Source organism: Dasypus novemcinctus, chromosome 31 (assembly GCF_030445035.2).
Source record: "Dasypus novemcinctus isolate mDasNov1 chromosome 31, mDasNov1.1.hap2, whole genome shotgun sequence".
Classification (NCBI taxonomy): domain Eukaryota; kingdom Metazoa; phylum Chordata; class Mammalia; order Cingulata; family Dasypodidae; genus Dasypus; species Dasypus novemcinctus.
In genome coordinates, this window is record NC_080703.1 from 12,093,386 (window position 1) to 12,119,106 (window position 25,721).

Consider the following 25,721-nt stretch of genomic DNA (forward strand, 5'->3'; position numbering starts at 1 on the left):
TATATGCCATTCCTTCTGTAGAAAGGACCATGAGAGCAGCAGAGGTGGAACATGTGACATGAAGCCTATCAGAGATGGTCCTCTTTGAGATGACTTTTTAATTGATGAAAGGAAGGATTTGGACTTGAAGTCACCATAGTCCAGTAGCTATTTCCGGGATGATTCATGTGCTTACATCTGTGCTAATGTGGTAGCCACCAGCAATGGAAGGCCTTGGAGCACTTGAAATGTGATATATGACTAGGGAAATGAATTTTAAATTTTACTTATGTTTAATTTAAATTTAAGTAGCCATCTGCACTAGTGGCTATTATACTGAACAGCACAGGCCTAAACTATAAGAGCAGCTAAACAGACATGAGCACTTCTTGTGTTATTCCCTCATTTATACTCTCTTGCCATATGTGTTTGAGGTCAATATTCTTCTTATTCACATTTTACAGATGAGGAAGTAAAGAGAAAAAGGTTAAGAAGGGTAAATACACTGTGCAAAGACATTCTGCTGATCTGTGGCAAGCTGGATTCAAATACAGTCTATATTCTATATTCTACCATCTACACTCTAGAGCCTCATGCGGAGCAGGGAAGATTCCATTTTGTATTCTGTGGCTACTAAGCTCCACCTGTCTCCCAAAGAGATAACAACCACTAAGGTTCTGTAAGCAAACTCCCTGGTACTAACCTTTTGTATACCAATAGGGTGTTACATTTTGGAAGCAAAGTAGGATCTTGCTCCTAAAAGGTCAACCAATCCAATCACTAAAGATTTATGAAAGTGAATATCCACAGGGGTCTCCAGGGAATGGTATGGAATAAGAAATGATTTCACTTGATATTTAGGAAGAAGTTTGGGACCCTAAAAATTATATATACAAACATGAGAGAGATAAACAAGATAGAAAACCAGAGAATAAAGTGAAGGTAGTGAGTTACCTATGTATAAAAGTTTGATACAAAATTCCTTTAATAAATGATGCTTTTCCAGGACTTAGGACTGATACCTTTCTTAACACAGCAATGAAAAATATCCTTGTTATAGTTCAAGTCTAATAGCTCAAAATATCTTTAAAATGTGTTTTAAAAGTAGTCACTGGAAAAAGAACAATAAACATAATGACAGTGCTGTCAAGGTCAAGAAACATCTCTGAAAATCTCAGAAGTGCTTTAAGGGCCTGAAGGACACTTAGTTAAATTTTTTAATCCAAGAAGAAATGATAAAACTGACATCTCAATTCAATAAATAAAGGATTGCAATGGAACAAATAGTGATGGAAAATTGGTTATCTGTCTAGAAAAGAACAGGTAAACTCCTACCAAACATCAGACTATGGGCATATCTCCTTTTACTGAGTTTTGCTTTATTGCACTTTGCAGATATTGTGTTTGTTTGTCTTTTTAAATAGACTGTGGGTTTGTGGCAATCCTGTGTCAAGCAAGTCTATCAGTGCCAGTTTTCCAATAACGTGTGCTTGCTTCATCAGTGTCACATTTTATTTTGCCCGTTTTCCAACAACATGTGCTCGCTTCATCTGTGTCACATTTTAATTGAAGTATATGTATTTAAAAATAAAAAATAATGTTATAGCATACTTAAAAGACTATAGTATATGTGCACTGGGAAACCAAAACATGCATGTAACTCACTTTATTATGGTGGTCTGGAACTGAACCTGCCAAATCTCTGAGGTATACCTATATATTAAATCCCAGGTGGATTAAAGATCCAATGGGGAAAAATTAGCAAAATATTTGCACTAACACATATTTAGTGAAATAATCTTAGCATGATGGGAAAGTCAGGAACCATTAAATGACATGTAGATTTGGTCACACAAATCTTAAAAACACAACGCAATAGAAAGATGAGTTAGGGAGCAGGAAGGCAATTCCTAGAAAATAGAAATGGCCAATAAACATTTGACAAAATGCTCAACTTCATTATTGCTCACTCAAATGCAATTTAAATACATGACAAGACACCCCTTTCCTCTGAATTGAGTGGCAAAAGCTAACAGGACAAAAAAACTGTACAGTGGAGGTGGGGTGACACAGCCACCTTCACTCTCTGCTGGGGAGGTGTGACATCTACCATTCAGAATCACTATCTACTGACATTACACTAGTAGTCCCACTCTTAACATTCTAGTCTGCTGCTTGAAGGAACATGGGCCCCAGTAGAATGACATGCAAGGATGTTTACTACAGCATTGTGGATAGAGACCGAAGATGGAAAGAACCTGAAAGATTATAAGCTGGGGAACTGGTGAGTAAGCCCCATAAAATACACCACTTCGAAAAAGAACATATTTGATCCACACACATTGGTCTTGAGGAAGGTCTACGTATACTGGACATAACGGTAAATTGTATGATACACTGGACATAACAAAGAGAAAAGAAAATTGGTTTCCATATTTGTGTATGTTTGGCATAGAAAGCACAGTTACAAATTTGTTATTTCAGGGAATTGAGGTGGTTGGGGTTAACTAATTTTAGTGTTTATCTTTATAGGCCTTGGCATTGTTAAAAAATTTTTAAAAGAAAAGAGTAATGACTTTTCATGTATTTAGCTTTTACCAGAATATGATCCTGAGTCAAGTTTGAAGGACAAAGCAAAAGGTGTTGAAGTCTGTTGAGACTATTTCCAATCACACAAAAAAGGTGTGCTGTGAAATTTATGAGAGTGAATCTTTATAGCTCAGATACCACCTAAAATAAAGTCTCCCAGAGAAGAGTGAAATATCTGACTTGGTTTAAAAATGCACTCAGAAATAATTAGGATTTGTAGAGTTCAGAGATTCAGACTTTTTAATCAAATGGCTATTGTGTGTGCTAAACCCTTTAAAACCCTTGAAGTGAATCAAGGAATACTAAGACTCATACAACTTCAACACTTGAAACCATCTAGAAATCTCATACAGCAGGAACTGGTCTTATAGGAGAAGACAGAAATGGGGTCAATTTACCAAAGAAAAGGCCAGCTATTGCACATAGCTCCAAGTAAATGAAAGTTTTCCCTTTTAATAAAGTTATGGAGAAAGGTCAAAAGAGAAGCGACTTAGTTTTCAGAAGGAGCACAAGCAAACTGTTCGCCCTCAGTGAAATAATGCCATACACATTTGTTTTTACCTTATAGAAAGGATATTCTAGGACTGAGGATAAGTACAGTTGTGTCAGTTGTGCTAGACTCAGTCTGTCCAGACATGATTCTTCACCTGAAATGAAAAGCATCCCAATCAGTTACGTTTCAATTTTCCTACATGTAATGAAAAAAATCATGAACATCCAGCACTAATTCATTCATTCCAGAATTGTGATGGATTTTTAAGTGACACTAGAAAATGAACTTGTTAGAACTATGCCCTCATGCTTGCTTAACCAGTGACATCTCATTTTGACTTCTACAAACCCAAGCTCCTAACTTCTGCCCCTTGTTGGGATTCAGGCAGTTACAGCAGCAGACCCCTGCTAATGGGAGCATCTTGATGATCCCCCACAGGAGCATGAATGGCCCGTTGAGGTGCTGATGGCTTCCACCTATAGGAAGCACATCCACCAGCCCATCAAGCCACTGAACCACCACCATGGCAGCGCCAACCACGTGAGGGCTGACTTCTAAGGAAGAACGACATCCCCAGCATCAAGGCTCCTAGCTTTAGGTACTTTTCTCCAGCCTGAGGGTCACCTCAGGCCCCAAAGGCCCAGGATCTCCTTTCACGGTGGAGGAGGGACACCTGGGGCCTTAAATCCTCATTGTGATGACATCTCAAAATTGCAGAGATTCCCCCATTTGGCCTTATGGTGGGGACAATGAACGACAAGCAGCTTCCCTAAGGGGCCCTGGTCAAGAACCTGGCAGACACCTTTAGAATGTAGGGACATCCAGCAGATGGATTTTTACATGAGGCTATTTCAGATTAAGTGATGCTGATGGTTCATTCACTGCGGGCACCTTCACAACATTAAAAATATCCCCCCCACCTTAAGTGACTGGGATTTGTGTTCATGGGCTTTCTGCATTTGTATTCCGAGAGGGGTTTGCAGATATTTTCCTAATAGCCACAGAAGCCACTACTGCCTGATATTATCTCTAGTGTACCTAAAACAATGCTTCCAATTTACTTTCTTCAGGAGGAAATATCAGGAAAGTTACATTTTAGCACAACTGAACTCTAGATATACTGCAGTGCAATTTCTCCCCAGTGGTCTGAACTGCAAATAATGGAATTTTGTTCACTATAGGACAAAAATCCCTAGGAAGGATGGATGGCCCTTGTGGCCAGCATTTTCTGTTGTCACTCTGTAAGTGAGAAGCAGCTGAGGTCATGAGGAAAGCATGGGGCTTGGCATTCACCAGCATTGGGTAGAATTCTGGCTCCTCCATTTTCTAGCTCTGAGGTCTAGTGTAAGTCATATCGTCTCTCTGAGCCTACATTCCCCCATCTTTACAGTGGGGAATGCTAACCTTGTCTGTGTCTGAGTCTGACTGGTAAACTTTGACACATACCACGGGCAGCAGGAATTCAGTGTCTCAGGGTTTGGAGGCTAGACATCAGATCAAGGGATTAGCAACCACACAGTCCTGCAGGGGGGCATCCTGATGTTGGCTCAGCCTCTGCTCATCACATGGCCATCTGAATCCTGTGGTCTCCACTTCTGCAGAGGGGTACATCTGTCTAGATCCCCTCCTTGTGAGGTCTCCGGTCCTGTAGGATGAAGGCCCTCCTGGCTCAATTTGGTTTCATCTTAAAAGGATCTTTGAGATTCTTCCAAATAGCTCCCACCCACAGCACTAGGGACCAGGATTTGAATTTGTCTTGGGGGATATGAGTCAGCCCCCATCACTAAGTCTGTGAGGGGCTTGGTGAGCTCCCAGAGTTGGTCATAAAACAGGTGGTCCTCTGGTACACCACCCTGCTCATCAATCGTACTGAAGATCATCAACTTTTGATGATTTTAAAGCAGTTGCTTTTTCTTTCAAATTCTACTCAATTTATTCATTTTTTTAAAAAGATATTACATTAAAAAAATATGAGGTCCCCATTCACCCCACCAGCCCCACCCCACCACTCCCCCCACAGTAACACTCTCCCCCATCATCATGTCACATCCATTGCGTCTGGCGAGTACATCTCCAGGCATCGCTGTACCCCATGTCCCATATTCCACACCATAGCCCACACTTTCCCACCTTCCATCGGGTGGGCCATGAGAGGACAAACAACATCTGGCAATTGTCCCTGGGGCACCACCCAGGACAACTCCAAGTCCTGAGAATGCCTCCACATATCTTCTCTTCCTCCCCTTCCCTGCACCCAGCAGCCACCATGGCCACTTTTTCCTCATCAATGCCACATTTTCTCGATTATTAACCACAATAGCTCATGAATAGAATATCATTAAGTCCACTCTGATCCTTACTGTATTCCTCCTTCCTGTGGACCTTGGCTTGGTTGTGTCCATTCCACATCTATGTCAAGAGGTGGTTTAGATTCCACATAGATATTGGATGCAATCCTCCTGCTTTCAGTTGTAGGCACTCTAGGTTCCATGTTGTGGTGGTTGACATTCTTCAACTCCATGTTAGATGAGTGGAGTAAGTCCAATAAATCAGAGTGTAGGATCTGAAGTCTGTTGAGGGCAGGGCCTGCCTATCATATTGTCAGTCCAGAAATTCAAACCCCCAAGATATATCTTAAGCCCCAGCACCAACTACAATTCCAGTAAAGTAGCATGAAAGGCTTGTGAAAAGAGATCCCATCTGAGTCCAGCTTCATCACGCAGAAGCACTAGTTCCAAAGAAGGGCCATCTGACATGGCAGTGAACCCCATTTGCCATGACCATAGAAACTGTGGGTCTCTTTAGCCCTCAAAAGGACCAATACCTGGGGGTGTATTTACTTTATCTGTCTCTAAGACTCTGCTCAGGTGTGCATATGGGCAATCCTTCTGACAACCTACAGACTCTTTTTTAGAGACTCATAGCCATATAAACTCATTTGTCCTTTCCATTTCCGCCTTAATTTAGGTCAAACAGCATTTTTAACTCCTGTTATTATATGTAGATAGGGATATTCTGCTGGTCCGCATTGAACCTTTAATTCAAGGTCATTTTCTAGTTACATCATCAGCTGGTACTGGGAAGTGACCCCTCGGTGCCAGGAAGGCTCATCCCCGGATGTCATGTCCCACGCTGGTGGGAAAGCATTGCATTTACATGCTGAGTTTGGCTTCGAGACTGGCCACATTTGAGTAACACTGAGGCTGTCAGGAGGGAACTCCTAGGCACAGTGCTGCTCTAGGCCTTGTTCTTATTTCAGGTGTATAGGCTCACAAGCATAGTCATTAGTATCAGGGGCACACAGTTGGACCCTCATTCCTCCCTGATCCTTACCATTGCACCTGGGGGACTACCGCTGCTCCCCTCCAGACAATGGCAGAACCCCACTGGCCAGTAACTCAGTACCCCCCCAGCGGTTGTATTTAATTTTTTCCACTATGAGTATATCCAAACATTTCCATACCTTCTGGATGTATGCCTTGTATAACTCCCTGTCAATCACATATCGCCTGTCAATAACATCCCATACCAGTATTCCTCCACTGCCATTGTTGAACCACTCTGTGATCCAAAACTTCCTGAAGAGTAAAGCCCAATATAATGTCAGGTTCCCTTACTAGTAAAATGGAATATAGCGATGAGTTTAAAGGTTAGATATAGAATGCATATTGATTTGGAAAAATTCTACATCCTATCTTTTTCATTTCTTTTTTCCTAATTATACAGCTTCTCTTCAGAGGAGCCCCAGATCACAGTAATTCATATATACAATGTATAGTACTCCCACACATCCACCATAAAACCTTTTCCCTTCCACAGCGATAATCTTTCAACTTATTCATATCATATTTACTGAAACTGATGTACAGAATCTGAGACAATAGCTTTCAAACAAGGTGACATCTCTGCTTACATTGTGGTCCATACTTTAGGCTATAAAGTTTTCTAAATTTTTTAGTTATCCTATGTTTTACATTATGGTTTACATTATTAGTCTGTCGTCCCCTATATGTTTTTGGTGTAATATTACATGTTTTATATTCATCCTTGTGTACTCTCGCGAAACTCCTCTCTTGCCCCCACATTTACATGGCTCCATCCATTCAACATCCATTTTCCCCTCCCCTTGGGTCCCACAGCTACAGCCAATCTCCATTTCCCAAGAAGCCACGCCCAGATATACTTGCAAGAGTGTTCAGGGCCTGACTTGCTCAACTGCCCTAATGCCCTGGGAGCCATCCTTTCTCTCGATTGATACAGTTCCCTCTGTTTGATGGCATTAGTCCTCCCCAGGATGTGGGTCCACCCCCACTCTCACTAGTTGGGTCTCTACCCAATGGTACAACCCACCCTGGCAAAATGAGCATTCAGACATTCCCCAGGAGTCTGTCCCGCATCAGACCGTTCCCTCCGAGCATCCTAAACAGGTAACCCTCATAATTATATTTTGATACGGTTTTCTCTGCATTTTACTCTCAACCAACACCTGACACTCTCATATGTTCATATGTTGCCCCTCCCTCCCCCAATTTTTTTCACAATATTACCCTTCTGCCCATCCCCAGGCCCCCTCAAACCCGCAAAGCCCCACCCAAAGACAACCCCTTGACCCCATTTTATCTCTTCTTTGTGCTCATACTTACCGCCAGATCATCATAGATTCCACCCCTGCAGACGTCACCTTACATCCTTCCTCTACCCCCCAATTTCCTGTAAGCCTATCTTCCAGTCTCTAGCTCTCTGAGACAGCTTGCTTATTTCATATCATTGAGGTCATGTAGTATTTGTCCTTCAATGCCTGGGTTGCTTCACTCAATATAAGGTTCTCAAGATTCATCCATGTTATCACGTGTGTTTGTAGTGCATTTGTTCTTAAAGCCAAGTGGTATTCCATTGTATATATATACCACATTTTATTGATCCCCTCATCTGTTAATGGACATTTGGGTTGATTCCAACTTTTGGCAATAGTGAACAATGCTGCTATGAACATTCGTGGGCATATATCGGTTTGTGTCCTTGTTTTCAGTTTTGCTGCGTATATACCCGCAGTGGTATTGCTGGGTCAAATGGCAAATCTATGGTTAATTTTTTGAGAAACCACCAAACTGTCCTCCAGAATGGTTGGATCCTTCTGCATTCCCACCAGCAGTGGATGAGTGTTCCCATTTCTTCACATCCTCTCCAGCATTTGTACTCATCTGTTATTTTCATAGCTGCCAATCTTAAGAGAGTAAGATGGTACCTCATTGTAGTTTTGATTTGCATTGCCCTGATAGCTAAAGATTTGGAGCATTTTTTCGTGTCCTTTTTAGCCATTTGTATTTCTTCTTTGTAGAAGTGTCTGTTTAAACCTTTCTCCCATATTTTAAATGGGTTGTTTATCTTTTTATTTTCAAGATATAGGAGTTCTTTATATATGCAAGTTATTCATCTCTTATCAGATATATGGTTGCCAAATATTTTCTCCCATTGTGTGGGTTCCCTTTTTACTTCCTTGACAAACTCCTTTGAAGTGTAGAAGGCTTTAATTTTGAGGAAGTCCCATTTAACTATTTGTTCTTTTGCTACTCGTGCTTTTGGTGTGATGTTCATGAACCCATTTCCTATTACAAGGTCTTGTAGATGTTTCCTGACACTGCTTTCCAAGGTCTTTATGTTTTTGGCTCTTGTATTTAGGTCTTTGATCCATCTATTTAGGTCTTTGATCCATCTTGAGATGATCTTTGTATAAGGTGTGAGATGGTAATCCTCTTTCATTCTTCTACATATGGATATCCAGTTCTCCAGGCACCATTTGTTGAATAGGCCATTCTCTCCCAGTTGAGAAGGTTTGGTGTCTTTATCGAATATTATATGGCTATATATATGAGGTTCTATATCAGAACTTTCAATTCAATTCCATTGGTCTGTGTGTCTCTCCTTATGCCCATACCATGCTGTTTTCACTTCTGTAGCTTTGTAGTATACTTTGAAGTCAGGTAGTGTGATTCCTCCAATTTCATTTTTCTTTTTCAATATGTCTTTGGCTATTCGGGGCCGCTTTCCTTTCCAAATAAATTTCATAGTTAGTTTTTCTAGTTCCTTAAAGAAGGCTGTGTTGATTTTTATTGGGATTGCATTGAATGTGTAGATCAGCTTTTTTAGGATAGACATCTTAATAATATTTAGTCTTCCTATCCATGAGCAGGGAATATTCTTCCATTTATTTAGGTCTTCTTTGATTTCCATGAACAGTCTTCTGTAGTTCTCGGTGTATAAGTTTTTTTACCTCTTTAGTTAAATTTATTCCTAAATACTTGATTTTTAAATTTACTATTGTGAATGGTATTTGTTTCTTGATTTCCTCCTGATCTTGCTCATTATTGGTGTACAGAAATGCTACTGATTTTTGCGCATTGGTCTTGTAACCTGTGACTTTACTAAACTCATATATGAGTTCTAGAAGCTTTGTTGTAGACCTCTCAGGGTTTTCTATGTATAGGATCATGTCATCTGCAAATAATGAAATTTTGACTTCTTCCTTTCTAATGTGAATTCCTTTTATATCTAATTTGAGTTCCTTTGAATTCTTGCCTCAGTGCTCGATCAAATACTTCTAAGACAATGTTTAATAGAAGGGGAGACAGTGGGCATCCTTTTCTTGTTCCTGACTTTAGAGGGAAGGATTTTAGGATTTCTCCATTGTAAACAATGTTGACTGTAAGTTTTTCATATATACTCTTTATCATGGTCAAAAAATTTCCTTGTATTCCAATCTTTTGGAGTGTTTTTATCAAGAAAGTGTGCTGTATTTTGTCAAACACTTTTTCTGTATCTATAGATATAATCATGTGATTTTTTTCCTTCAGTCTGTTTATATGGTGTATTACATTGATTGATTTTCTTATGTTGAACCATGCTTGCATACCTGGAATGAATCCCACTTGGTCGTGGTGTATAATTCGTTTAATGTGTTGTTGAATATGATTAGCAAGTATTTTGTTAAGTATTTTTGCGTCTAAGTTCATTAGAGAAATTGGTCTGTAATTTTCCTTTCTTGTGGTTTCTTTGTTTGGCTTTCGTCCTAGGGTAATGTTGGCAAGAAAGAAGGAGTTAGGTAATGTTCCTTCTGTTTCAATTTTTTTGGAAGGGCTTCACCAGGATTGGTGTTAATTTTTTCCGGAATGTTTTGTAGAATTCATCTGTGAAGCCGTTTGGCCCTGGGCTCTTCTTAGCTGCAGTGTTTTTAATGACTAATTCTCTTCACTTGTGATTGGTTTGTTGAGATCATCATTTTCTTCTTTCATCAATATAGGCTGCTTATGTGTTTCTAGGAATTTGTCCATTTCCTCTGAATTGTCATTTTTGTTGGAATATAGCTTTTCAAAGTATCCTTTTATGATAGTCTTTATTTCTGTTGGGTCAGTGGTGATATCTCCTTTCTCATTTCTTATTTTGTGTATTTGCATCTTCTCTCTTTTTTCTTTGTTAGTCTTGCTAAAGGTTTGTCAATTTTATTCATGTTCTCAAAAAAACAGCTCTTGGTCTTGTTTATCTTTTCAAGTGCTTTCTTATTTTCTATTTCATTTAGTTCTGCTCTTATCTTTGTTATTTCCTTCCTTCTTCTTCCTGTGGGATTACTTTGTTGTTTGTTTTCTAATTCCTCCAAATATGCAGTTAGTTCTTCAATTTTTGCTCTTTCTTCTTTTTTGATGTATGAATTTATGGCTATAAATTTCACTGCCAGTACTGCTTTTGCTGCATCTCATAAATTTTGGTATGTTGTGTTATCATAATCATTTGTTTCAAGGTAGTCATTGATTTCTTTTGAGATTTCCTCTTTGACCCACTGTTTTTCTAAGAGTGTTCTGTTTATTTTCATTATTTTGGTGTGAAATCTGGGCCTCTGGCCCTAGCAGATTTCCAGCTTCACTCCACTGTGGTTAGAGATATTATTTTGTATGATTTCGATCTTTCTGAATTCATTAAGCCTTTCTTTGTGGCCTAGCATAGGTCTATCTTGGAGAATGATCCATGTGCACTTGAGAAAAATGTATATCCTGCTGTGTTTGTGTGTAATGATCTGTATATGTCTATTAGACAAGCTCCTCTAATATAGTGTTCAAATATTTCATTTCTTTGGAGATTCTCTTTTCAGATGTTCTGTCCAGAGTTGATAGTGGTGTATTAAAATCCCCCACTATAATTGTAGATGTGTCTATTCTTTCACTTAGTTTTTCCAGCATTTGCCTCACGTATTTAGAGGAGCTCTTGTTAGGAGCATAAGTAGTTATGATTGTCCATTCTTCTTGACAGATTGTCCCTTTCACTAATATGTAGTATCCTTCTTTATCTCTCACAATTGTTTCACATTTAAAGTCTACTTTGTCTGATATTAATATACCTACTCCTGCCTTTTTTTGGTTATTGTTTGCTTGTAAGATTGTTTTCCAACCATTCATTTTCAGCCTCCATGAATCTCTGGCTCTAAGATGTGTCTCTTGTAGACAACATATAGATGGGTCATATTTTCTTATCCAATGTTCCAGTCTGAATCTTCTCATAGGTGATTTTAATCCATTGACATTCAGTGTTATTACTTTCAAGATATTATTTATGTTAGCCATATTTTGATTGGACTTCTATTTGTCATATTTTGTTTGTTTTTTTTTTCTTCTTCTCTTTTTGTCATTTTTGTTGCTCTTACACTGTCCTTCAACTCTGCCTGTCCTGTTTTGTCCTTTCTTCCTGCAGAACTCCCTTTAGAATTTCTTGAGGGGGAAGTTTCTTGTTGGCATACTCTTTCAATTTCTGTTTATCTGTGATTATTTTGAACTCTCCATTATTTTTGAATGCTGGTTTATCTGGATAGAGTATTCTTGGTCAGAAATTTTTTCCCTTTAGTACTTTGACTATATCATACCACTGCCTTGCCTCCATGGTTTCAGATGAGAAATCAGCACTTAATTTTATGGAGCTTCCCTTGTATGTGACGGTTTTCTTTTCTCTTGCTGCTTTTAGAATTTTCTCTTTGTCTTGAGTGTTTGATAATTTGACAAGTATGTGTCTTGGGGTAGGCCTGTTGGGGTTTTTGATGTTTGGGGTTCACTGTGCTTCTTGGATATGTACATCTGTCTCTTTCAGTAGATTTGGGAAGTTTTCGGCCATTATTTCCTGCAACACTCCTTCTGACTCCTTTCTCTTCTCTTCTCCTTCTGGGATGCCTATAATACGTATGTTTGTGCATTTTGCATTGTCATTCATGTCTCTAAGTCCTAGCTGGATATTTTCTATCTTTTTATCAATCAATTTTTCTATCTCTTTGATTTCCGGTGTACTGTCTTCCACATCACTAATTCTCTGCTCTGCCTCTTCTAATCTGCTGCTATTTGCTGCAGGTGTATTTTTGATTTCTTGAACTGTGGTTTTCATTCCCATCATATCTGTTATCTTTTTGCATATGTCTGCAATTTCCCCTCCAAATGTTGACTTCATATTGTTAACCTCTTACTTTACTTCATTAAATTTGTCTGTGATATATGTTCTGAGATCTTTAATTACTTGTGCGAAGTTCTGCTCCCCTTCCTGATTTTTAGTTCGTTCATTGGATTCAGCCATGTTTTCCTGATTACTGGTTTGTTTTGTAGTTTTTTGTTGCTGTCTGGTCATCATTTTATCTTGATGGGTTAATCAGTTTCTTAGCTTCTTTGTCTAGTCTTTAGGGATTAATTAGCTGTTGTTTTTGTGTAAGTGTTATATCTTCTCTTTGTCACTTTGTTCTCCTCATTCTAATTTCTTGTTGCTGGATGAGTTCACTTTGGAGGAAAGTATTAGGGCCAGGGAAAGGCAATTGTGTAAGAAAGGAAAATGCATAAAGTAGTATTGGTAAGAAATGTTAACAGAGCAACAATATGAGTTCTGGGAGAATGGATATTAAGTTCATGTATGTTGTGTAGAGTTATAGCAGTAGGTAGAGTACCTATAATGAGGTAGTTGACTGAATATGGGTGGAATATGGTATGAATTAAAAAGCTAGTGTTTTCGTGAGAGATGGAAAGAGAAAAGAAAGGCAATAGTTTCAAGAGTGGATAAAAGACAGAAAACAAAACAAAGGTATTAGTAATTGACAGTTAGACAATTTTGGGGATCAAAGAAAGGGAGGTGGAATATAGGAGAAACAATAGATGATGGAGGATATCAAGATGTGGGGGAAAGTGGATAGTGTAGGTAGCCAAAATGAATTCACACAGAAATGAGGCAGTGGAGGATGAGGAAACCTAGCAAATGTGAGGTGTTCCCTCCAGCACCTATTGTATAAGTAAGATAAAATAAGAAGAAAATGAGTGACAAGAGAGAAAGAAGAAAAAAAAAAGACCTTGGGGGATACAATGGGAGAAAAGATTAGGAGATAATGCAATGTTATCAATCACTGCAATAAAAAATAAAAAAAATAAAACAAAACAAAACAAAAAAACAAAAAAGAAAAAACACAAATGTTGAGGGCTAGGACATTCAATGACATCAGATGGACCTCAGGGCATGGTGGATTCAGGGATGGAAAGTCTGTGATATTGCAGACTTAAGAGGTGTGATTCTTGGGGTGTAGGTCACCAGGGTTTAGGGGACACAGACCTGGCAACCTCAAATCTGGTTAACAGGGAGCCTAGGAGCACCGCAGTGCAACACAGCCTTCAGGGATCCCCACAGCTCAGTGCCAGACGTAGGGGGGAGATCACATCCACAAACTCTGACCTATGCTTCAGAACCCCACAATTCACCCTCTCACTAGTGTCTCCTCTGTGGCTGTATCACTAATTCGACTTCAGGACAGCTCCCGCCCTGCAATCACCCGAAACAGCCACCTCTGGGTCCCTCTACACTGCAGCCAATTTAATGACGCTGCAGATCAACAGCCAGGCCCAGCCGGCGTGGCTCCAGCCGGAAGCGCAGATATCAGTGTCCTAACCCGAAATTCCCAGGCCTCGCAAAAGATTCCCCTAATCGGCTTCCAGACATCTCCCACCCTGCAGGCCCCTGAACCAACCTCCTGGTGATGTCTTTTTTTTGTGAGTGATTTAAGGCTGCTACAGATTGGCAGCCAGCCTTGGGGGTGGGGCTCTAGCCGGAAGCACTATTATTCATGTCAGAAATAAAAAATTTCCCCATCTCACACAAAACTCCCATCTGTCTCCCCAAATCAGTCTGCGAAGGCCTCCTGCAGCTCCACCCACCCCAGCAGGGAACGTCACACACACAGCCCCCACCACTGTGTAGGAGAAACTCAATTTTATCTTATACATGAATTTTCTCTATTGCCTTCCCACCAAATCAATGTCCAGACACCTCCTGTCCTGCAAAATCCTGAAACAGCCTGGTCCCGAAGAATTTCCAATGCTGCCCAGTTGCTTCTATGCAGGAGAGACACTCAGGTGCACTCACTCAACCACCATCTTGCCCTGTCCCTCTCCCCCTGCCTTTGAATTCAGCCCCCTGCCCTCCAGCAAGTGTGAGGGAGGAACAATTCTTATCCAACAGTGACCCCTAGTGGTGGTAGTTTTGCCTCTGACTTTCCACCACAGAGCCGCTTTCTTTTTCCTATAGCTTCTTCTGCCTCTTTTCTTCCCATCAGACATACATGAGAGAACTGTCCAGGACACAAGAGCAGAGGTTCTCGTCTCACAAAATGATTTTAAGAGCCAAAGATGGGTTCCACATATTAGTAAAAGGGGTTAACTTTCAAGAAGAAAGAACGAAAATAAACTTTTATGCACCTAAGCACGAGGCTCAAAATACATGAGGCCAACACTGGGAAAATTAAGTGGAGAAATAGATGCTTATACAAGTATAGTGGGGGGATTTAATACAAAATTATTATGACTAGACAGAACATCTCAACAGAGAATCAATAAAGAAACAAAGACTCTGAATAATACACTAGAGGATCTCGACCTAACTGACATATACAGAACAATACACCCAAATACAGTGGGATATACTTTCTTCTCAAGTGCACATGGACCATTACCCAATATACACCACACACTAAGCCACAGAATAACACTCAAAGAATTAAAAAAGATTGAAATTATACAAAGTAATTTCTCTGATTATAATGGTATGAAGCTTGAAATTAGCAGCGGCCAGAAAACTAGGTCAGACACAAATATATGGAAATTAAACAACACACTCTACAACAAACACTGGGTCAAGGAGGAAATTACAAAAGAAATCAGGAAATACCTTGAAATGAATGAAAAGGACAACAATACATATCAAAACTTATTGGATTCAGCCAAAGCTGTATTGAGAGGGAAATTTATAGACATAAATATATAAATTAAAAAAAAAAAGAAGAGCCAAAATCAAAGACCTAACTACACACCTGTAGGAATTAGATAAAGAAAAACAAACTAACCCCAAATGAAGTAGAAAGAACTAAATAAAGATTAGAGTAGAATTAAATGAAATAGAAAATAAGAAATTACTAGAAAAAATTAAGAAAACTAAAACCTGGCTCTTTGAGAAGATCATTAAAATTGAAAAACTCTTAGCTATACCAACAAAGAAAAAAGGAGATAAGATGTAAATACACAAAATAATAAATGAAGAAGGGGATATCACCATTAACCCCATAGAAATAGAGTACCAGAAGAGGATACTTTGAGAAATAATATGCCAACAAGAAGGATAATTTAAAGGAAATGAAAAATTTCTTAGAAACACACAAGCAGCTTACATTGACAAAAGAATTTGATGAACTCAACAGACCAATCACAAGTCAATATGGAATCAGAACCTCCCAAATAAGAAGAGTGCAGGATCAGACAACTTCACAGGTGAATTCTACCAAACATTCCACAGAGAACTAACACCAATCCTGCTTAAACTCTTCCACGAAAAACAGAAGTAGAAGGACCGTTGCCTAGCTCATTCTATGATGCCAACATTACCCTAAAAACAAAGCCAAACAAAGACACCACAAGAAAGGAAAAATACAGACCAATTTCTGCAATGTCCTTAGATGCTAAAATCCTCAAAAAAATACTTGCTAATCATATTCAAAAACACATCAAATGAATTATATACCATAACCAAGTGAGTTTCATCCCAGGTATATAAGGATTATCCAACAAAAGAAAATCAATCAATGTAATACACCACATAAACAGATTGAAATTAAAAATCACATGATCATATCTACAGATGCAGAAAAGCATTCACCAAAATACATCACCCTTTTCCTGATAAAAATCCTGCAAAAGAGATAGTAATAGGAGGAAAATTTTTGAACAAGAGTATATATGAAAAAGCCACAGCTAACAACATGTACAATGGTGAAATCCTAAAACCTTTCCCACTAACATCAAGAACAAGACAAGGATCTCCACTGCCACTGCTTCTATTTAACATTGTGTTAGAAGTACTTACTCAAGCACTTAGGCAAGAAAAAGATATAAAATGCATCCAAATTGAAAGGAAGAAGTCAAAATTTCACTATTTGCAGATATCATGATCCAATATATGAAAGGCCCTGAGAAATCTACACCAAAACTTGTAGAACTTATAAATGATTTCAGTAATGTCACAGGTTATAATATTAATGCACTAAAGTCAGTAGCATTTCTGTACACTAGTAATGAGCAATCTGTGAAGGAAATCATGACAAAAAGCCAATGTACAAGATCAAATAAAAGAATCCAATACCTAGGAATAAACTTATTGAAAATGTAAAGGATTTCTACACAGAAAACTACACAGCCCTGTTAAAGTAAATCAAAGAAGACTTTTTAAAAAATGAAGAATATTCCATTTTCATGGATGGGAAGACCAAACTTCATTAAGATGTCCATCCTACTGAAAATGATCTACACATTTAAAACAATCTCAATAGAAATCAACACATCCTTTTTATTGAATTGGAAAAACTAAATATGAAATTTAAATGCAAGGGCAAGTGTCCCCAAATAGCAAAAGATATATTGAAAAAGAAAAATGAAATTGGAGGAATCACACTTTTTGACTTTAAAACATTCTATAAAGCTATGGTGGTCAAAACTTCATGGTATTGACACAAGGATAAACATACCAACAAATTGAGCCAAATTGAGAGTTCTGATATAGAATCAGATATTCAAAAAGGCCACCAAACACATTCAACTGGGAGAGAATGCCATCTCCAACAAATTGTGCTTGGAAAACTGGAATCCATATCCAAAAGAATGTGAGAGAAACACCATCTGACACCATATACAAAAATCAACTCAGGATTGATCAAAGATCTAAATGTAAGAGCAAACAGCATAAAGACCTTGAAAGATAATCTAGTGGAGCATTTACAGGACCTTGTAATAGGGAATATTTTTTCATCTTTTTATTGTTTTTAATGTTACATTAAAAAAATATGAGGCCTCCATATACCCCCCACCCCCCTCACCCCACTCCTCCCACATCAACAACTTCTTTCATCATTGTGGGATATTCATTGCATTTGGTGAATATAATTTGGAGCACTGCTTCACCACATGGATAGTGGTTTACATTGTAGTTTACACTCTCTCCCAGTCCACCTAGTGAGCCATGGCAGGACATACATTGCACAGTGTCTTTCCTTGCAGTACCACCGAGGACAACTCCAAGTCCTGAAAATGCCCCCACATCATATCTCTTCTTCCCTCTCCCTAACCTCAGCAGGTACTGTGGCCACTTTCTCCACATCAATGCTACAAATTCTTCCATTACTAATCACAATAGTTCCATAGTTGAATATATCAGTAAGTTTACTCTAATCCATACTCTAATCCTGCAGCCTGTGGACCCTGGGATGTTTATGTCCACTCCACCTCTATATTGCAGGAGCTTAGGTTCCACATGGATGAAGGATGCAATTTTCCTGCTTGCAGGTGTAGGCACTCTTGGCTCTGTGGTGTGGTGGTTGACCTTCTTCACCTCTCTGTTAGGTGGCGAGGGTAAGTCCAATAAACCAGACAGTATAAGTTGCAAGTCTGCTGAGGCTTAGGGCCTGACTATCACATGGACAGTCCAGAGATTCAGGTCTCCTGAATATACACCAACCCCATCACTTACCACAGGTCCAGTAAAAGTGACAGAAGAAGCATGTGTAGAAAGGTCATATGTGAATTCAACTCCATCACACTCAGGAACACAAACTCCAGAGTAGGGCCCACTGACATGGCACTGAACTCCAGAGCCATCTGCCATGACCATAGAACCTGTGGGTCTCTATAGCCCTCAAGAGAACCAGTACCTGAGGTTGTATCTACTTTGGCTGTCTCTGGGACCTTGCTGAGGTGTGTGTAAGCACAACCTCTTTGATCACCTCCTGACTCTCTTTTAGAGACTCATAGCCATATAAACTCATTTGTTCTTTTCATTTCCCCCTTTTATTCAAGATCATAAAGCAGTTTTTAATGCCTAATATTACACGTAGGCTGAGGTAGTCTGCTCTTCTGAGTTGACCCTTTTATTCAAAGTCTTTTTCTAGTTACATCACCAGCTGGTGCTTGGTAGTAATTCCTCAGCACTAGGGAGGTTCATCCCTGGGAGTTGTGTCCCATGATGGGGGGAAGGTAATGCATTTACATTCTGAGTTTGGCTTGAACTTCACATCCAAATCCCAAGCAGTGAAAGAAAAAAAAATAGATAAATGGGAACTCCTCAAAATTAAAACTTTTACACCTCAAAGGTGTGATGGAAGAAAATATTTGGTAATTATATATCTGATAGGAGCCTAACATACAGCATATATAAAGAAAACATATCTAAAAACAAAAGACAAACAACCCTTTTAAAAATGGGGAAAAGAGAAAGACAAAGTAGATACACCTCCAGGTATTGGTGCTCCTGAGAGGTATGGAGACACACATATTCTACGGTCATGGCAGATGGCTCTGGAGTGGGCCTTACTATGGAAATTGTGCTCCTGAGTGTGATGGAATTGGACTCAGATGTGACCTTTCTACACATGCCTCTTTTGTCACTTTTATTGAACTTGTAGTTTGTCACTGGGGTTGGTGTATCCTAAGAAGACTTGAAGCTATGGACTGGCCATGTGGCAGCTGGGCTCTAAGCCTCAGCAGATTTGAACTCCTATTCTCTGGTTTGCTGAACTTGCACAGGCCAGCTAACAGGAAAGTGAAAATGGCTAACCACCACACCAGGGAACTGAGATTGCCTACAACTTTAAGTAAGAGAATCATATCCACCAACCATGTTGGATATAAGTCCCCTCTCAATATAGAGGTGGAATGGACATCACCAACCCAGGATCTACAGGATGGAGGAATAAATTATGGAATAGTGTGAACTTATTGGTATTCTTCTGTAAAATTATTTTGAATAGTAAGGGAAGCAGCTGTAGCATTGATCTGGGGAAAGTGGCTATGGTAGTTGCTGAGGGAAGGGAGAAGGAAGAGTTGAGATGTGGGACATTTTTGCTACTTGGAGTTGTCCTAAATGATATTGCAGGGACAGATGCTGGACATTATATATCCTGCCATAACCCACTGAATGTACTGGGGAGAGTGTAAACTACAATGTAAATTATAATCCATGCGGTCTGGCAACGCTCCAAAATGTAGTCACCAAATGCAAATAATATGCCACAATGATAAACAAGGTTTTTGATGTGGGAGGAGTGGGAGGGTTGTGTGTCGGAAATGGAAGAACCTTTTACATTTTTTTAATACAACTTTAATTTGTGATCTATGTATCTTTAAGAAACATACAATTTAATAAGTAAAAAGAAAGAATACGGAACTAGGTCATGGAATAGCATGGATGAACCTTGAGGTCCTTATGTTCAGTGAAGCAAGTCAGACATTGAAGGACAAATATTACATGACTTTTGATATAAATTAAGCAAATCAAGCAGACTCAGAGAGCTATTGTCTGTAAGAGATATTTAGAGGAAATATAAAGGGAGAAGTTTGTGAGCCAATGCCCATATGGACCAAATCTATGATAAGGTGAAAGTGTGTCATTGGGTAGTGAAGGACTATGCCAAAACATTGGTGATACTATTGGGTTAGGCATTGCTGGTTTGACAGGGATGGGGTAGTGAGGGTACGTTGGACGGCTCATGGAACTGGGGGAGGGTTGGGCAATGGACCATGTGAACACTGGGAATTGTCAGGTATGTGGTTGAATGTAAAAAGTTGAGAACACTCCTATGGCAATATGACAAGGGAGGGTTACTGGTTTATGGTGTTGGATGGGGAGCATTCAGGACAGGGTGCACCTGGGGCAGGCTTCTAGGGAGAGTGTGCGTGATCATTTTGTCATAATGTTTTGTGTCGGTGTGTGGAAACCCACATAATGAGTGGGAAGCTGTTGAACTCCCATCCTGGGGAGAACCTATATCTTCTCAAACAATGGGACAGGAGTCATTTGAGGGCATAGGTGATTCCTAAGAGGGGAGGACAAACCAGAATGTCAGGACTTCAGTGTTGCAAGTAACTATGAATCTTATCCAAGTAGTGAAGCCAGATGATCAATATTGGCCCCAAGGGGAGGCAGAGGGAGCACACAGAGTATATGAAAGAGGGTTATTTATTGGGCAATGGAAGTGTTCTACATGATCTTACAATGATGGACACTGGTCATGTTAAATGTCATCAAAATTTATAAATGACCACACCATGGAGCCTAGAGTGTCTACAACTGAAAGCAGGAGGAGTGCATCCAGTCTCCATCTGGAATTTAAGCCCCCACTTGACATAGATGTGCAATGGACACAACCAATCCAATGTCCACAGAGAAAATGTGAAATGGGTGTGGGAAGGGTAGCCATGGTGGCTGCTGGGTTTGGGGAATGGGAGGAAGAGATGAGATGTGGAGGCACTTTCAGGATGAGGAGAAGTCCTGGGTGGTGCTTCATGGACAATTACGGGACATTGTAGATCCCCCCAGGGCCCACTGGATGGAACGTGGGAGAGTGTGGGCTATGATGTGGACCACTTACTAGGGGTGCAGTGATATTCAGAGATGTACTTACCAGGTGCAATGGATGAGTCACGATGATGGGAGAGAGTGTTGCTGTGGGGGGAGTGGGGGGTGGGGGTGGTGGGGTTGAATGGGACTTCATATTTTTTGAATGTAATTTTTAAAAATAAATAAATAATCTATTAAATAATTTATAAATTAATGTGCTGTAAAATGTAAACCATAATATAAACCATTGACCGTGGTTAGTAGCAATGATTTACTGCTTGTATAACAGTTGAAACAAATGTACAATCCACATGTAAAACGGTATTAACATGGGAAGGGGAAAAGGGGGGAGGATGTTGGGTATATCGGGTCCCCTATATGCTGTGTGTGACTTTTCTGTGACCTAAAACTTCTTTGAAAACAAAATTTTATATTTTGTTTAATGGAATAAACAAAATGGAGTAAATGGAAGGAAATGTCAGTATACACACAGTACAATATATATTAAACTGATGAAAGAAAAAAGTTTTTAAGAAAATAATAGTTTTCATTATTTTGTAATATCCCAAATTTTAAATTTTATTTTAATTTTTTTTGTATTTTATTTTTAATATTTAACCTATCATTATTATTTGATTTTCCTAATAATTGTATTTGGCTATTTTATTGGCTTCATTTTTGAAGAAGCTTTGGATCACAGAAGAGTTACAATTGGAGAAGGGGAGAATCATTAGTGTGAAGTGTCAGTAATGAGGGATACATGGGAGGAATTTCTCCTGGAAATACACGTAAGGTATATAAATGTTTTCACATATTCATGTGGCATTGCCACAGTGGGTGGAGAGACACACAATAACTGAGAGAATATTGAATTCTAATGCTGGAGAGCTCTGCTACATTCTCTAATGGAACAGCAGCAATCCCCCAAGTACAGGGGCAATGACTAGTGAAGAAAAATGGCCCATTGATGGACCCTTGATATTGATGACTATGCTTATGAGCCTTTGCTCTTGAAATTGAAACTTAGCCTTGTGTTTAGGGTGCCTAAAATTACCTTCTGAGATCCTCCTTGTTGCTCAAATGTAGCCTCTTTCTAAGACAAATTTAGCATACAAATGTGTTGTCTTCCCCCCAGAGTAGGACATGACTCCTAGGGATGAGCCTTCTGTACATTGAGGGATTACCATCACCAATCAAATAGCAGGGTAACTGGAAAAAGATGTAAAAGAAAAGGGGGGGAATGTAAAAACAAATGAGTTCAGAAGGCTGAGAGACTTCAAAGTGAATTGGGAGGTCATTTCAGAGGTAGCACTTATGCACATCTCAGCAGGATCTCATAGATTGCCAAAATAGATACTACCCCAAATAGTCTCCTGAGAGCTCTGGAGACACCTAGGTCCTATGGTCATGATAGATAGGTCAGGAATTTGGTGCCTTCCCAGTGGGCCTACCTTGGGGTTTGTGCTCCCCATTGTGACAGAGTTGGGACTCAGTTATGACTTCCCTATACATAGCTCATCTGTCCCTTCTATTTGAACTTGTACTTGGTGATGGTGTTAGTAGGTATACACCCAAGAAACTTAAGTCTTTGGACTGCCCATGTGCCAGCTGTGCCCTGAGCCTCAGTGGAGTTGCAACACCTACTCTCCAGTTCATTGGACCCACCCAGGGCAATTAACAAAGAGGTGAGGATGGGCAACCACTATACCAAGGAAATAAGAAAGCCTACAACTGCCAGCAAGAGCATCCCATCCATATATGGGATCAAACTCCCCTCTCAATTAGAGGTGGATTGGGCATCACCATCCCAGATTCCTTAAGAATGGGAAAGAACTATGGACTAGAGTGGACTTACTGGTATTCTTCTATAGCCTTATTGTCTATACTTATTGCTACTTATTGTAATTCTAGCAATGGAAGAAATTATAACATTGGTGTGGAGGCAGTGACCGCTGGAGGATCTGAGGGCAAGGAGAGGGAAAAACAGTTGTAACACGGGGGCATTTTGGGGACTTGGAGTTGTTCTGAATGGCTTTGCAATGAAAGATAAAGGCCATTATATGTCTTCCCATAACCTACAAAATTTTGTGGGAGAGAGTGTCAACTACAATGTAAACTATAATCAATGCTCAGTAGCAATATCCTGAAATGTGTTTATCAATTGCAATGAATGTATGTCCCTAATGAAAGATGTTGTTTATGTGGGAGAATGTGGGAGCTACCAGGAGCAGGGCATATGGAAATTCCTACACTTTTTATGTAACATTTATGTAATCTAAGTACCTATAAAATAATTTTAAAAAAATATTTTTTAAAAAAGAAACCAGTCTAATAGGATAAGACAAAACAGCGAGATATTAGAATGATCACTGTTTGCCCAGACCTTAGGCAGAGGGAGGTACATTGAGTAGGTGAAGCTCAGAAATTTTCAGAACAGTGAAATTATTCTCTATTATACTGGGATTGCAGGCATATGACATTATGCATTTTTCAAAACCCATTGAACTTGACAACATCCAAGTTCAAAAATAATCTAACTGTATTGTAAATGCATCAAATGTCCTATCTGAGGGGTATGGGAGGAAAAGATGCTGGATTAGTAATATTGGATATGAACAGTGTCTGTAATATGAAATCAATGGGCACTGTACACAGGTATGCTACTCTATTTGATATTGTGTCCCATCAGGGTATGGGTTAACAAATTTTACTTTTATACATGTACACTGGAATTAAGCAATGAAGTAAATGAATGGAATATGGGAAATATGCTTCCCAACATGGTGTGGAAGGATTCAGATAAGCAAGGGGAGGATGTTAGATTGTTCTGTTAATGATTTAGAGACAGACACATCAGTGTGAATTCGTGTGGAGGTAAATATAGTTACACAGGGTTGCTTGTAGAAATATTTGCAGATATGTATATATACATAGGATTGTGTACACACATGTGTGTTTTTGTAATATCCATGGAGATGGCCCAGTAGCAAGGCACATATATCGTCCAGACTTTAGATATTAAAAGCATTTTTGCAAGAAGAATTTTCTTGGAGAAATAGCTGCCTGCAAGACTAGGTCAAGAAATATACAAAAAGAGTCTGGAGTATCTCTTAGTACCAAAAATTTAGTATGTGTTAAAATAAAACTGGTAATGTTGGGGATAATTTCAAATAGACACAGGACAGGTCATAGCCAAAGGTCAAAACTGGAATAAACTGAAAAACAAAATAAAGTAGTACTGTATCACAACACAAAGTAAGAAATAAATGTCATGAGGCAATCCTAATATAAATAATTGATTTTTAAAAGATACATATTTATTGTGAAGATGAATTCCATAATATATGGAGATATTTTTCTCTCAAGGCAGTGGCACAAACATCACACTCCTGAATGTGGGCTTCATGTATTAATTTCATTCCAAAAGCCATATATGGAAATGCAGAGAATTGATGAGTATTGGGGAAGCTAGGGAAGCTCCAAACACTGTTGATCAAGGTCAACATCAAGAGTGATAAGTCATGTTGATAGGATGCACCCTAGATATGATGCAATGAAAATAACACATTATCCTGGTATCTTCCTCCAAAATCCCATTAACCCTGTCTAAACATGAGAAGAATATCAGGCAAATTCAGAATGAGGGGCACTTTACAAAATACCCGAACTACACTCCTCAAAAGTATACAAGTCATAAAACATGAGGAGAAAATCTGAGACGTTGTCACTGCCTGAATGGCTTAAGAATTTTTGAAAATAAATATAATTTGCTATTCTGGCTTGGAGGTGTTAAGATATTGGAAAAGTATGTGAGAAGTTCTTGAAAATCTTCTCTACTATCCTTGCACCTTTTCTGTAAATCTAACACAGTTTTAAAATATTAATTTTATTAATAAATAAATTATTAGTTAAGTGCAAAATTCTAGAAACTTTGAACTCCAAGGTTCAATCCATGACAATTACATTTACATACCTTGGATAAGAATATAGCATTGCTGCCTCACATTATTCTTCCATTAAATCAGAATAGTGAAAAACAATTTTATGGAATAATTGAATTAAATGAAATAATGAATACAAAATGCCTGACATTGTGCTTAGGATAAAAATGAATATTTTTCTTTGTAGTCCAAGCCCACACAGATTCACTTCCCACTACAATTGTGCTATTTCCATCCCTCATCCTCTCTGTAGGGTTTTGGCAACAGCGATCGTCATGTTGACTGAGAGTAAGCTTTCATCATGGCAAGTAATTTCATGACCATCACCTTCTATAAACCTGCCCTGACTCTCAATAATTTAAAACATAAATATCCATGTTCTGCACAAAACACCAGGCTCTCTATACTATGGCTACTGCCAAACTGGTCAGGCTGCTTATCCCCTTTTCACATCCTACCCCTTCATTGTTCATCAGATAGCAAGAACTAATTTTAAAACCTCACCACACCATATGGTTACCTTGATTGGATTGTTTCCCTCTTGTTTCTTCTTGGTGCGCTTCTGCACATTTCTCCTCTTGAAGTTAGCCCAATCTCTACTTTCATTGTCAGTGCAGTCATCTCCCTTGTGAAGCCTTCACTTGTCTCCACAGAATGAGCATAAACTTTTAGATCCACTTCACCAGGATGTCAGTGCCATCTCAGGGTATTTAATGTAGTCACTACAATTTTTGCTTGCACATAATCTCTATAAGATGTGGAAGAATATTTTACTTATCTCTTTATTC